Source organism: Brachycentrus maculatus, unplaced genomic scaffold (assembly GCF_059751285.1).
Source record: "Brachycentrus maculatus isolate JH-2025_06_01 unplaced genomic scaffold, ASM5975128v1 h1tg000507l, whole genome shotgun sequence".
NCBI lineage: Eukaryota > Metazoa > Arthropoda > Insecta > Trichoptera > Brachycentridae > Brachycentrus > Brachycentrus maculatus.
Window position 1 is genome coordinate 105,547 of NW_028281253.1, and position 15,295 is coordinate 120,841.

At 33.3% G+C, this 15,295-nt stretch overlaps 1 long non-coding RNA gene across 1 annotated transcript in view; it reads right to left on the bottom strand.

Moving 5' to 3' along the window:
- The window catches only part of LOC148301892 (uncharacterized), a 168,670-nt gene that overhangs the window by 43,039 nt on the left and 110,336 nt on the right, over nt 1–15,295 (bottom strand). Inside the window, exon 2 of the long non-coding RNA XR_015838734.1 lies at nt 12,888–12,922. This is a non-coding gene — a long non-coding RNA (uncharacterized LOC148301892). The remainder of the gene's footprint in view (nt 1–12,887; nt 12,923–15,295) is intronic.

Genomic DNA, 15,295 nt, shown 5'->3' on the forward strand with positions numbered 1-15,295 from the left:
TGCGCCACTCTGTATAACTTATTTAAGTGTAACATTCACACATTCCAAGCATTTATTCTATATTACTCGATGGTTACTTAACATTGGAAGGGACAAGGTGGAAAGTGAATTAATTAAGGTCCAGGTGTAATTATCACATTGAAAAACCTTAAAACATAAATTATTTTTGTATCTCCTGTATGTTATGTTTATAATCTAATCATAAAAAAATATATATATAAATATTAAAAATTAAAATATATATATATATAAACTTTGTATTACCATACATGTTAGTATTCGGCTCAACACAGGCCATGCCTAAAGAGCCGTAATACGTATAATAAATGTGTATATGAAATGAATATGTATATTGAATGTATCTATGTATTATGAAAATAAATAAATAAATATTTATCTTTACCAATCTTTCCAGTCTTAGAAATTTAATCATGACGTTTAGGATCAAAAGAAGAGTGGAAGCGCTTAGAGTGTCAGAAATGAAGACTCTAAGAACCATATCAGGCAAGAGTCTTCGAGATAGAATAAAAAACGCCAGTATCAGGGAAATATGCGAGATCGAAGATGTCGTTAGGTGGGGAAGGCAACGAAGGAGACAATGGTATGCCCATGTGAGGAGAAAGGAACTATGCAGACTCCCCCACATCGCATTGTACGGCCAACCCCATGGTATACGACTCACGGGCAGACCACCAAAGAGATGGATCGATAGCTGGGAATCGACATCGCAGGAGGCTTATCCCTCTTAAAAACAGACCACAAGGCCTGTAGGCCGGTAGAAGAAAAAGAAGAAGAAGAAAAAAATTGATACAGAAAACCACTTCAAATGATAAGTAAATCTCGCAGAATTTACAACGCAAATATTACAAATGTGAAAACGCAAATATAACGCTAAAATTTGTAAAGCAAATTTTACAAATATAATATGATAATATTGTTTCATGATTATTCAAGTTTAAGAATAAATTAAATTTCTTTCATCGTGAATTAATTCATTTATTATCTTAAAATTAGCATTTACGAAAGGAATATAATTTCACGGATGAAAGGATGTAATAACATTTCATGAATTATTATTAAATTTTCTCTTCATAAATTAGGGGAAAGTAACATATTTTCATAGAAATGGGTACGTTCATTATTTAAACTGATGTTCAACCCTTATAAACATATATAGGAAGTTCATAATTTTAAGATTTTTATTTATATATTTAATTAAACTTCATGTACAGAAAGAAAATAAATACATTGGCGGGTTTATTGATAACTAACTAACTAACTAACTAACCATCACGCCGCTTCCCCGCAGGGGTAGGCAGAGAGAATAGAGCGCCACACCACTCTGTCCTTGCAAACATTCTTCGCCTCTTTTACGTTCATGCATCTCCTCATACATACACGCCGATTGTTACGACTCCTAACCTGACCACTTTCAAGTATTTGGCATACCTGATCGTGCCATGTTTATCTCGGTCTTCCTCTGCTTCTTTTCCAGCTAACATTCGCCTCATAAATTTGTTTTACCGTTCTTTCCTCACTCATTCGTTCTACATGTCCAAACTATCTCAATACACCTTTCTTAATTTTATCGATAATGCTTATCTCAGCTTTGCATTCCTTCCTTATTTCACTATTCGCACATCTATCATACATCGTTTTGTTACACATTCTTCTGAGAGATCGCATTTCGACTGCATTCAGTCTACTTTCATCCTTCTTTTGCCAACTCCATGTTTCACTTCCATACATTAGAGTTGGAACCAGGACTCCCTTGTGCACTGCCAGTTTAGCTTCCGCTGATAGGTTTTTATTTGCTATAACTGATTTCAGTGCACCGTTCACTTTGTTCCCAGCATTCACTCTCCTTTCTATATCTTTATCAATCTTTCCATCCCTAGAAAACATACTACCCAAATACACGAAATCATCTACCTGTTCCAGAATCTCTCCGTTTACCAATATTTCACATTCAGATCTGCATTCTTCTCTTTCAAAAACCATAATCTTGGATTTGCTAACATTCATCAATAAGTCACTTTCCTTGCAAGTGGTTTATTGATAAAAAGCAACATATTCCAACTAACCAAAAACAGACTAGTGATATTGATCAAAACGTTTGATACCATATAAAGCTGTTTGAAATCAGAGGGTAGATAGTACTTGAACATTTAAAAAAAACACAAATTACAAATTAAAATTTAAAACAACATGATTTACAAAGGAGGGGAAAGGAAAAAGAGAGTTTAGGGAAGGAGGTAGAGGGAAAAACTAAGGGAGAAGGTTTGATGGACGATTAGGATTCTATTGATAAATAGTAATGACTCAGACGTTTCTTAAAAGTTATTAGAGAAGGTGCATTTTTTACAAGGAGAGGTAATTCATTCCATAGTCTGGCCGCTTGGACAGAGAAGGAATTACTGAAGTATGATGTATTATGGCGTGGAATGGAAAGTGTTCTTTCTTGGGAAGAACGAACTGATAGACTATGATCTGCAAGGTATATAAAATTTTCAGAAAGATATTTAGGTGCATTTTAAATATGTCTAAATTTTTATTCACAAATTCTGGGTTAGACTCCACTTCGGGGTTATTTATATTGATATAACACTCTCATTTTCGTTCATCGTTCACTTTATGTATTACCACATAAAAACACTAGTTAACGACATCCGGTTTCGGAATAACCAGATCAGGTCAAATGGAGACCAAATTGAAATAACTACGGTCTTCTGTTTCATTAAAACAATTATTGTTATTATATTATATTTTGTTATGTTATTATATTATAGGTAGTTTAAAAGTTTTTTTTACTTTGAAAGTGTCTTAACTTGATATATTTTTATATTTTTTTGACATCTCATCAAAGATGAAGAAGAATATTGTAGTCTGGGCATTTACAGGGCTGACGATCGTCATAGGCTGGTTTAAGTGATCACTTTACACACGTGTAACATTCACCAATTCTACAAATTATTGACAACCACACCATTCAAATTCTTGGAAGTTCTATATATATGAACCAATTTAGAAACCTTGTTCTTGAATCACTAGAACTTCACTAGAGACTTCTATTGGTGAGATGAAAATTAGCTTTTTATTGAGCAGAAACTCTTATATTAGTATGTGAGATCCGAATCCCGGATTATAATCACATAATGAGAAACGCCAGAAAATATCATTTTCATTTTTATTATTTTAGCTTATAATTTGACCACATAATTTATTTACAACATTTTGAGTGTGACCAAATACTTGTTCACAACATCTAAATTATCTCCAATAACAGGAATTATTTTCATATTATTTTTTGACATCTCATCAAAGATGAATAATAAAATAAACTCTCATCAAAATTTCTAATTTATTAAAACAATTATTTTCTCTTTTGCGGAATGTTCATTATTTGTGTTTTTAATTGAGCTGCCATCTTTATTTTGCGTAAAACAACTCGAGCAGGGTTGCCATAAAAGAATTTTCCGGCTGATTGACGTAAAAATCAGACAAGCGCGAAATTGCGAACGTAAAGGAATCTAGATTGAGTGGGTATTTTAAAAATCACTTTAACCTATCAAGCGTTAATTATTATATCTTTTAAGATTGCCGCTGTTGCCTTGTTAAATTAATGGAAAAGCGTCAAAAAGGTATATTTGGAGGAAAAAATACAAAAATTTACTTTTTTTGTTGTTGCGGTATGAAATAACCTCATATTTCCCATTTTTCATACACGCATTGCATTACGCAGTCTTTTTTGGCAATTTGTTATTCCCTAATATCCCCTTTTTTTCAGATTCCTTTATTTCGTTCCACGTGCAATTCTTTCGCAAAAAATGTTCATAAAATTTGACGCAGAGGAATATTTGTACCCGCTGAAAGATGCTCCTGAATTTTCATGAAAAATGAAAAGTGCTTTCAAAAGTTCTGAAAGCACTTAAATGCCCAGACTTCCATACTCTTCTTCATCTTTGATGAGATGTGAAAAATAATATGAAAATAACTATAATTGGAGATAATCCAAATTCGAGTATTTGTACACATTCAAAATGTTGTAAATGAATTAACTGGTCAAATTATAAGCTAAAATAATAACAATTTAAATGATATATTCTGGCGTTTCTCCTGTATGTGATTATAATCCAGGACTCGGATCTCACATACTAATATAAGAGTTTCTGCTTAGTAAAAATATTCTTTGCATCTCACCTATAGATGTCTCTAGTGAAGTTCTAGTGATTCAAGAACAATGTTTTGAAATTGGTTCATATATATATAGAACTTCTAAGAATGTGAGTAATGTGGTTGTCAATAATGGGTAGAATTGGTTAATGTTACACGTGTGTAAAGTGATCACTTTAACCGTCGTCAGCCCCGTAAATTCCCATATTCTTTGCGACTTCCATATTCTTCATCTTTGATGAGATGTCAAAAATAATATGAAAATAACTCCTAATTGGATGTAACCTAGATTTGCGAACAAGTATTTGGACCCACTCAAAAAGTTGTAAATAAGAAACTGGACAAATTGTTATTTATATTTGAAGCGCTAACTTTGTGAATTTCCATTTTAAAATTAAATTAAAACTTTTTTTTAAATCACTATATATTATAGTCATTTAAAAACAAGGTTACATGTATGACTGCTCTGAGCTCTTGTAAGGTGCTGTGTATAGAAAAAACTTACGATAATAACTATATAACAGAGAGAGAAAAACTCCTAATTGGAGATAATCAAGATTTGTGAACAAGTATTTTGACACACTCAAAATGTTATCCATAAATAAACGAGTCAAATTAAGGTAAAATAAGATGAAAATCAGGTTTTCAAGCATCTCTGAAGTATGTGAATTTAAAATTTATAAAATAAAACAACTTTGTTTAACCACTTTTTATTGGTACACTTTTTCCAACCGGTTTCAGCAAGACCCTTGTCATCCTCAAGGTTTATTTTATAAAGTTGTTTTATTTTATAAAGTTTATAAAATGTGCCAAAGTATCTGCGAAAAACATTCAAGAAAAACATATGTGAATAAAATCCAGGATTCGGACCCCACATACAAATGAAAATTTTCTGCTTAATAAAAAGCTTCCCTCATCTTGCCATAGATGTCTCTAGTGAAAACATACAATAAATTTCGATTTTGATCTATATATCTAGGAGTTCCAAGAATTTGAGCAGTGTGGTTGTCAATCATGGGTAGAATTGGTGAAATGACAGCTCGTAAGCCCCGAAAATACCCAGACATCCATGTTCTTCTTCGTATACGTTGGATGTCAAAATACGTTAGATTAATTCTCTTTCATGGTAAACGTCTTCACACATTTATAAAATTTACATTAATAAATATGACTAATTGATCGAGCGAATAATTTTTACCGAAAGTCATTTGCATATCTTCGTATAACAATGATTCAATTTAGTAGACTTTCAAGCCCATTTCTAAGCATCTTACTTTTACTGATCCTTCGCCACGCCCTATGGAGCTTAGGGCACTGCATCAAATTGACGTAATAGAAATTTGATCGCTCATTTAATAATTGAATATTATTAGTCCTCTCAATCCAGAGTAAAATAGAATGCATAGGTATTTGGCTGAAAAACAAGGTTTTCTTCGTTTGTCCGCCTCCGTAGTGTAATGGTCAGCACGCTCGGCTACCGTTCTGGAGGTCCCGGGTTCGATTCCCAAGGGGGGTAAAATAAATATAAGTGATTTTTTCACTGTAATATTTATTCAATATTACCCTGGACTGGTACCTGAAGCGGAAGGCTGATCACCTTTCCTTCATGTGTAAACGATCAAGATATCACTGCGTTTATATGACGCAGTATGCCCTAAGCACCATTGGGGTGCGGATAAGGGTTTAAAAAAAATATTTTTAGGTGTGTCCAAATCTTTGTTCACATATCTGAGTTTTTCCTCTTGGGAGTTATTTTTACATGTCAACATATATGAAGAAGAATTTGTAACTTTTGGTATTTACAGGGCTCATGACCCGCCATAATTCATGTAAATACCCAGACTTCCATTTTGTTTTTCATCTACATATGTTGAGATATTAAACTGAAAAAATAACTACTAATTATAGAAACCCAGATTTGTGTACAGGGATTTGGATACATGTAAAAATGATGTGAACAAAAAAATAAATAAAAAAACCCTTACCGCACCCCAATGGTGCATAGGGCACTGCTTCATATAAACGCAGTGTTGTCTCGATCGATTACACATGAAGGAAAGGTGATCAGCCCTCCACTTCAGGTACCAGTCCAGTGTAATATTGAATAAATATTAGAGTGAAAAAATCACTTATATTTATTAAACCCCCCTGAGAATCGAACCCGGGACTTCCAGAACGGTAGCCGAGCATGCTGACTATTACATTACGGAGGCGGAAGAACAAAATAACGGGTCAAATTATAAGCAGCATGAAAATTGAAATCATGTTTTCAGGTATCTTTCAGAGTGTTAAAATATTCCGGTTATGATCTTGTATATCTAAATAAAAAGCTCTCTGCTAAATGAAAGCTATCTCAAACCAAACATACATGGGTCCCGCAAACTCAAACGATTAAGAAACCAAATTACCAAAAAATTTTAGTGGTTTAGTTGGCAATCATGCATAGAATGGTTTATGTTACATGAAAGTGGTCACTTAACCAACCACTGACAGGTCATACACTTTACTTAATATTTATACGCCCCTGAGAATTGAATCACGGACCTCCAGCATGGTAGTCAAATGTATTGACCACTACACTACCTCAGAGATCGTATAATATTTCAATAACATGCCTTAAGAAAATTTCCAATATTTTTTCTTTTCTCCTAAAATTTGTAAGTCAAATCAACTGATCAGATTATTATCATAGCTATCTTATCTCATCAAATTCTCCTATCAATTTTTCGTATCTTCATGTTTTCTTCGTGAAACACTCGTATTTAATTTACCGGTAAATTTCTGTTGATATAACATGATAAAATATGTATTACTCGGGTTTAGTCCGAAATAGTTTCAGTGCAAACTTGTTTTATAAATGATCTTCAACCCTTGTGAGATGAGCCCTTTGTATATTATGATTTGTTATTCCGAAACTTGTAATAAAATAATAACGCAAACTTTCCCTCTTCAATAACAATTTATAGCTATTACAGGCCTCTCGGTAGAAAATTGAAAATCCAGATCATCTACCTACATGGTGTTTTTTTTAGAAGTATACAAAATCTTATTTCCCGCAATAAATTGATGGTGGCACCCGCCGTGTGGCATATTGCGCCATCTTGTTGAAATCACAGTCACATCTATCACATCAATGCCATACAACTAAGGTACAAATAAGTCAATAATCATGTTATTTTTTGACATTTCATCAAAGATGAAGAAGAATATGGAAGTCTGGGCATTTACGGGGCTTACGACCGTCATAGGCTGGTTTGAGTGATCACTTTACACACGTGTAACATTCACCAATTCTACCCATTATTGACAACCACACTACTCAAATTCTTCGAAGTTCTATATATATGAACCAATTTAGAAACTTTGTTCTTGAATCACTAGAACTTCACTAGAGACATCTATTGGTGAGATGTAAAGAAGCTTTTTTATTAAGCAGAAACTCTTATATTAGTATGTGAGATCCGAATCCCGGATTATAATCACACACATGAGAAACGCCAGAAAATACCATTTTCATTTTTATTATTAAGCTTATAATTTGACCAGATAATTTATTTACAACATTTTGAGTGTGTCCAAATACTTGTTCACAAAATCTGGATTATCTCCAATTACAGGAGTTATTTTCATATTATTTTTTGACATTTCATCAAAGATGAAAGTTCTAGTGATTCAAGAACAAAGTTTCTAAATTGGTTCATATATATAGAACTTCGAAGAATTTGAGTAGTGTGGTTGTCAATAATGGGTAGAATTGGTGAATGTTACACGTGTGTAAAGTGATCACTCAAGTTTTTGACATTTCATCAAAGATGAAGTTCTAGTGATTCAAGAACAAAGTTTCTAAATTGGTTCATATATATAGAACTTCGAAGAATTTGAGTAGTGTGGTTGTCAATAATGGGTAGAATTGGTGAATGTTACACGTGTGTAAAGTGATCACTCAAACCAGCCTATGACGGTCGTAAGCCCCGTAAATGCCCAGACTTCCATATTCTTCTTCATCTTTGATGAAATGTCAAAAAATAATATGAAAATAACTCCTGTAATTGGAGATAATCCAGATTTTGTGAACAAGTATTTGGACACACTCAAAATGTTGTCAATAATCATGGTTCTGTAGCGTTCTCCATTGGCTTTAATATTCTTGTCCGGCATCGTCTTTAAAAAATATGGGCCAATGATTCCACCTACCCATAAAGCACACCAAACAGTGACTTTAAATAGATGTAAGGGCGTCTTCATAAAAGCTTCTGGGTTTTTTCCACTCCAAAATAGGCAATTCTGCATATTGACATAGCCATTTTACCAAAAATGTGCTACATCGGTGATCAAAAATTTGCGTTGAAAAAGAGGATCAAGCTGAGTATTGTTTTCGGCCTATTCGCGGAATCTACGATGCGCATAATGGTCGTTCAGTCTTTTCAAGGAGAAATGTCAAAACGCACTGACTACAAATCAACTGTCAACTGTCAAACTGACAGCGCTGAGATCGCCTACTATAGTAACTCGACATTGATATTGTGGTGTTCCTAGTTTCATACCATTTGCCTTTGACTTGGGCTTTGATCTTTCCCTTTTCCCCTTTTCCTCCCTCCTTCCCTCTTTCAGGTATTTTCTCAAATTTACAAATGTGGAATTTTGTAACTGAAAGAGTACAAGCACTTTTTGTGTAACTCCTTTAATGGGAATGACTTGATTTATGTAACTTTCCAGTGAAATACCCAAATAAAAATTAATGTTCTTGAAGTAAAATAAATAATAATGTTCTTTTAGAAAATATCGCTCACTCCTTTCAACAACGTCATATTATATATAAAAAATCGAAAATTTTTCAGTTGTGCAAGTTCAGTTATTTTCGGAATGCCCAAAAAATGTACCATATCCCAGCAAAAGCGGCATATTTTAAATTTAATATTTACCCGCTACAGGACAGAAAGTGATGTTTTTGCATTTTGAAGAAAAGGTATTTAATTATTTTTTTAAATATACTAAATATTTTTCAAATGGAGAAAAAACATCCAGGTTTTACCTAAAAAGATCTGTTGCACAGTAGAAAATTCAATAAGTGGCTTGAAATTTATTTTTAAAACATTGTATTATATTTTTAAACTTTAAAAACGATCTCCTGGAAATCAAGAATTTTGATATATGACGTTGTTGAAAGGGGTGAGCGATATGTGAAAATATTAACAAACTTCATGAACAATCCGTTTAATATGGGGACTGATATACTGGTGCCTGGCTCATTATTTTTATAGACTAAGTTTAATAGAACCTTTTGAACTATGGGAAAAGTTTGATCAACTCACGAAGTTGGAGGTAAGAAATTATGACGTATCCCATAAATATGAGGTAAATCCGTTAACTTCTACGTACTTAACGCGGTCCTTAAAAGGTCCACGTAATAAATAATAATATGCCTTTGAAAGGGCCATGTTGGTGAATATACCATAGCAAAAACTATGTCTTAGGTTAAGTTAATTTATTTTATTTTCATTATTTTTTAACATATCAACAAAGATGAAGAAGAAAATGGAAGTCTGGGGATTTACAGGCCTTACGACCGTCATTAGCTTGGTTAAGTGATCACTTTACATACGTGTAACATTCACCAACTCTAAATAATATTAAAAATAACTCCTATAATTGGAAATAATGCAGATTTGTGAAAAAGTATTTGGACACACTCAAAATGTTGAAAAGAAAATTGTTTATGATATGTAATCAAATACGACATGGCCGTACAATGCTTAATATATAAAAATTAATATTGTGACAATTGTTTTGCCTAGTTATGTTTGAAAAACAATGCCATAACCAGGCGAAATAATTGTCACAATATTATTTTTTATGTGTTTTTGTTAATAAAATACAACTTAGCAGACTCAAAAAACCAGTGTTTGATTTAAAAATTAATATTATTTTTTGACATCTCATCAAAGATGAAGAAGAATATGGAAGTCTGGGCATTTACTGGGCTGACGACTGTCATAGGCTGGTTTAAGTGATCACTTTACACACGTGTAACATTCACCAATTCTACCCATTATTGACAACCACACTACTCAAATTCTTGGAAGTTCTATATATATGAACCAATTTAGAAACCTTGTTCTTGAATCAGTGAAGTGAAGTTCTAGTGATTCAAGAACAAGGTTTCTAAATTGGTTCATATATATAGAACTTCCAAGAATTTGAGTAGTGTGGTTGTCAATAATGGGTAGAATTGGTGAATGTTACACGTGTGTAAAGTGATCACTTAAACCAGCCTATGACGGTCGTCAGCCCAGTAAATGCCCAGACTTCCATATTCTTCTTCATCTTTGATGAGATGTCAAAAAATAATATGAAAATAACTCCTGTAATTGGAGATAATCCAGATTTTGCGAACAAGTATTTGGACACACTCAAAATGTTGTAAAAATTAATACATAAATTAAAATGAAGTTCTACAAATTAAACTTGTAATACTTTACTGGTGTACTGGCATTGGTGTAGCATTTTATTCTCTCTGCCCACCTCTATGGGGAAGCGGCATAATGATTATTTAATAATCTAGTTAACTAACTAACTAACTAACCATCACGCCGCTTCCCCGCAGGGGTAGGCAGAGAGAATCGAACGCCTCATCACTCTGTCTTTGCAAACATTCTTTGCCTCTTCTACATTCATGCATCTCCTCATACATACCCGACGATTATTACGACTCCTGACCCGGCCGCTTTCAAGTATTTGACATACCTGATTGTGCCAAGTTTTCCTCGGTCGTCCTCTGCTTCTTTTTCTAACTACATTCGCCTCATAAATTTGTTTAACCGTTCTTTCTTCACTCATACGCTCCACATGTCCAAACCATCTCAACACACCTTTCTTAATTTTATCGATAATGCTTATCTCAGCCTTACATTCTTTCCTTATTTCATCATTCGAACATCTATCAAACATCGTTTTGCCACACATTAGTCTGAGGGATCGCATTTCGACTGCATTCAGTCTGCTTTCATCCTTCTTTTGCCAACTCCATGCTTCGCTTCCATACATAAGGGTTGGAACCAGAACTCTATCGTGTACTGCCAGTTTAGCTTCCGCTGATAGATTTTTATTTGCTAAAACTGATTTTAGTGCACCATTCACTCTGTTCCCAGCATTCACTCTCCTTTCTATGTCTTAATCTAGTTAGCATTGTATTATTTTCAAGTGACCATATTCATTACACATTTTAAAATATGCAAGCTTTCCAAGGGTTAAATTTCTAAATTTCTAACCTGTATGATATTATGATAATGAATTAGGGGTCGTGTGTGTGCTTTGCACCCGTTTACCTCGGATTAAGTCCGGCAGAGTCAACATGCAAGTCGCTAACAACGTGCTCTTGACACTTATGACATAATGACGTTGTTACCCCCGCGGGATACTTAGCAAGTAAAGGGTAGTTATGTTCTATAACCTTATTATGTATAACTACTATAGCTGCAAGAGGCTGGAGATGGTTGGCAGTACGGGGAAGTAGTGATGACAATATGTTAGCATATTTATAACATTTTGAGTGTCTCCAAATACTTGTTCACAAATCAGGATTATCTGAGTTACCGTATATTATTTTTTGACATATGGTAAGCGTATTATTGTCGAGACACGTATAAATACGATTTTTGTTGACACTGTAAGTGTAATAATATAAATAATAAAACTCTTATCCGCACTTAATGGTGCATAGGGCACTGCGTCATATAAACGCAGTGTTATCTTGATCGTTTACACATGAAGGAAATATTACAGTGAAATATTACAGTGAAAAATCACTTATATTTATTTTACCCCCCTTGGGAATCGAACCCGGGACATCCAGAACGGTAGCCGAGCGTGCTGACCATTACACTACGGAGGCGGACTTGCTGTAAGTGTAAGGGAGATATATTAACGTACAAATTTAAACATAACTATCTTACATTTTGGACTAGAACTGATGCCAAATTGTCAATTATTGTCGTTCAAATCAACAAGAAAAATAAATTAGTCGTTTAGAAGATAATCAGTTAGTATTTGGTCGGTTATTCTCATCACTATCATGTGTTTAAGATTAAGCATGTAATGTGCAGTGAGCTGCTAAATGTGGGTTCACATAAGGCTAGCAGATAACACACGCACTAGTAAGTTAATTTAATTAACTGGGTCAATAATTAATTCACTTAGCCACTAGTATTGGCAGAGTACTGGTAAGCAATGTGTCGTTAAACGATAACCCACAAGAAATCGATTGAAGGTTTTATAAATAATAACAAAATTGTTCGATATTTTCTTACATATCGCTCACTCCTTTCACCAACGTCATATAGCAAAAATCGTCAATTTTCAGTTGTGCATGTTTTCGGAATGCCTAGAAAATGTAATACATCCCAGCAAACGCGGCATATTTTTTACTTAATATTTACGCGCTACAGAGCAGAATGTGTTATTTTTGCATTTTGAAGAAAAGGTATTGTTTAATAATTTTTTATAAATATATTAAATATTTTTCAAATGGAAAAAATACATTCAGGTTTTACCTAAAAAGTTCAATAAGTGGCTTTATATTTATTTTTATTACATTTTATTATTTTTAAACTATAAAAAAATCTTCTGAAAAATTAAGTTTCTTTAATATATGGCGTTGTTGAAAGGAGTGAGCGATATGAAGGTACTAAAAATGCTTTTATTTTTAAAAGGCTTACCTGATTTTGTGTGAAGATTTTGTTGGATTTTTTATCTGAAACAAGAAATAAAAAGTGTTTAATATACATACATACAAAATTATACAATATTTTTTTAATGTTGTTGACTGATACCTTGTGGTACATATTATACACTTTATAAAAAAATTATGAAAAACATTTTTTAAAACATTTCATTTTACTATCTATCCATCTCTTAGGACGACAAGGCATTTATCGAAATCAGTTGGGAAGAAGTTAATTTTTTTGTTCAGCTTTCGATTGAACGCTGGACGTCCAGCACGGTTGCCCAACGCGCTAACCACTACACTATGAAGGTGGACAAAACTTTTTAAAACAAAAGATAGGTGAATTCTTGTATTCAATTTATATAAAATAATAAAAACAATTTTTATCTCTGCCATGGAGAAGACAAGGTATTTATCGAAACAACTAGGAAAAAAATAAGCAGTTAAAAACAAAGTATGTGTTCTATTAATTTTTATAAAGTTTACAAAATAGATCACCTTTCAAATATCGTGCGTTAAAGAAAGTGTTGTCCTCCTCCATAGTGTAGTGATTAGCGCATTTTGTTACCGTGCTGGAAATCCCGGGTTGATTTAATAGGAGGTCATATTATTATTATTTTTATTAGGCCACCTAGTAAAAGGATATTTCTGCCAGTGTCAAGCATTATTTTCATTTACAAACAAAAAAATAATGGAAAACAATAATAACAATTGATACAAAAATTATAGTTTTAATGCGTTTAGCTTTATCATTTTAGAAAATATGCCCGCAATTATAGAATTAGAGACTCCGTGGGCTACAATTTAAGGATGATGGTCAGTGTTCACCCGTCTTTATCCTCCGCTCATCTCTTCAATTTCAGGTAAATTGTCCAAGTATAAATAAACAGTTTTATACTCTAAAAATTTTACTGATTTAATTTTCATATTGAACTTTTCTTGGTACCAAATTTCTCAATTTGGTACCAAAAGCGAAGGGCTAATTATTTTTTCACTGATGTAATCATCAAGATCACACTAATTCTATACAACGCAGTGTCTTATGAAACGTTGGTTGTAGACAAGGGTTGAAAGAAGAATAATTAAAGGGTATGCACACACAAAAACAAAAAAATCTCTCATTTTTACGTGTCAAAGTGTTCGCTCCTTTGCGTCAAGGTGCTCTCGTGCGCTCGTGTGACGTTGGCCTAACAACGTTTTCATTCCGTGTTGACGTTATGAAGGTAAAAGCGCGTCACGTTGAACGTAACCGCTATCCTTTTGTTTGCAACACTCGACATCTCCCTTTGGGAGAGCCGCATTTGATCCTGGAAACTGTGAACGATGGAGTGCCCCAGGGATCATATATGGAACCTGTGCAAAAATATTTTCATATTGACTTTTTAAAATATTTTTGTTAACATCTCAACATGGATCTAGAAGAATTTGAAAGTCTAGGCATTTACGGGGCTTACGACTGTAATTTTCTTTTAATTCTTCTTCATCTTTATTGAGATGTCAAAAAATAATGTTAAAAATAACCCCTAATTGGAGGTAATCCAGATTCGTGAACAAGCATTTATTTGAATACACTCAAAATGTTGTGAATAAATTGAATGTCCAAATTAAAATATAAGCATAAAAGAAAATGATATTTTATAGCGTTTCTCTTGTATGTGTATATAATCCAGGATTCGGACCTGACATACAAATTAAAGAGTTTCTGCTCAGAAAAAAAGTCTTCTCTCATCCTACCATAGATGACTCCAGTGAAGTCCTAGTGAATTTAAACCCTAATTTATATATCTAGACGATCCAAGAATTTGAGTAGTGTGGTTGTCAATCATGGGTTGAATTGGTGAATGTTACACGTGTGTAAAGTGATCACTTAAACCATCTTAACCATTTTGGTCGTAAGCCTCGAAAATGCCCAGTCTTCCATGTTCTGCTTCATCTTTGTTGAGATGTCAATTTATAATTAGTTTAGAGCAATTGAAATGCACTTTTCTGTTATTATTTATATGTTATAACTTCTCTCTTGTACATACATACGTTTATTTAACCTTGTACAAGTATGTATATATGTAGCCAAAGTATGGTAGAGTAGAGCGGCTGAACTCACTGCTTGACCTTTTTTAAAAAATATTTTCTATGCAATATGTCTTTGAAAACACTGTAGTAAAAATGTCTTATGGGGATGTTATTAACTATGAGTATTTTAATGTTTTTTTTAGTATTTTAATGTTTTAGAATTGAATAAACCCTGATGATGACAAATTTCTTGTCGAAACTGATTGGTTATAGTGTAATAATAATAAAATAATAATAAAAACCCTTATCCGCACCCCTATGGTGCGTAGGGCACTGCGTCATATGAACGCAGTGTTATCTTGATCGTTTACACATGAAGGAAAGGTGATC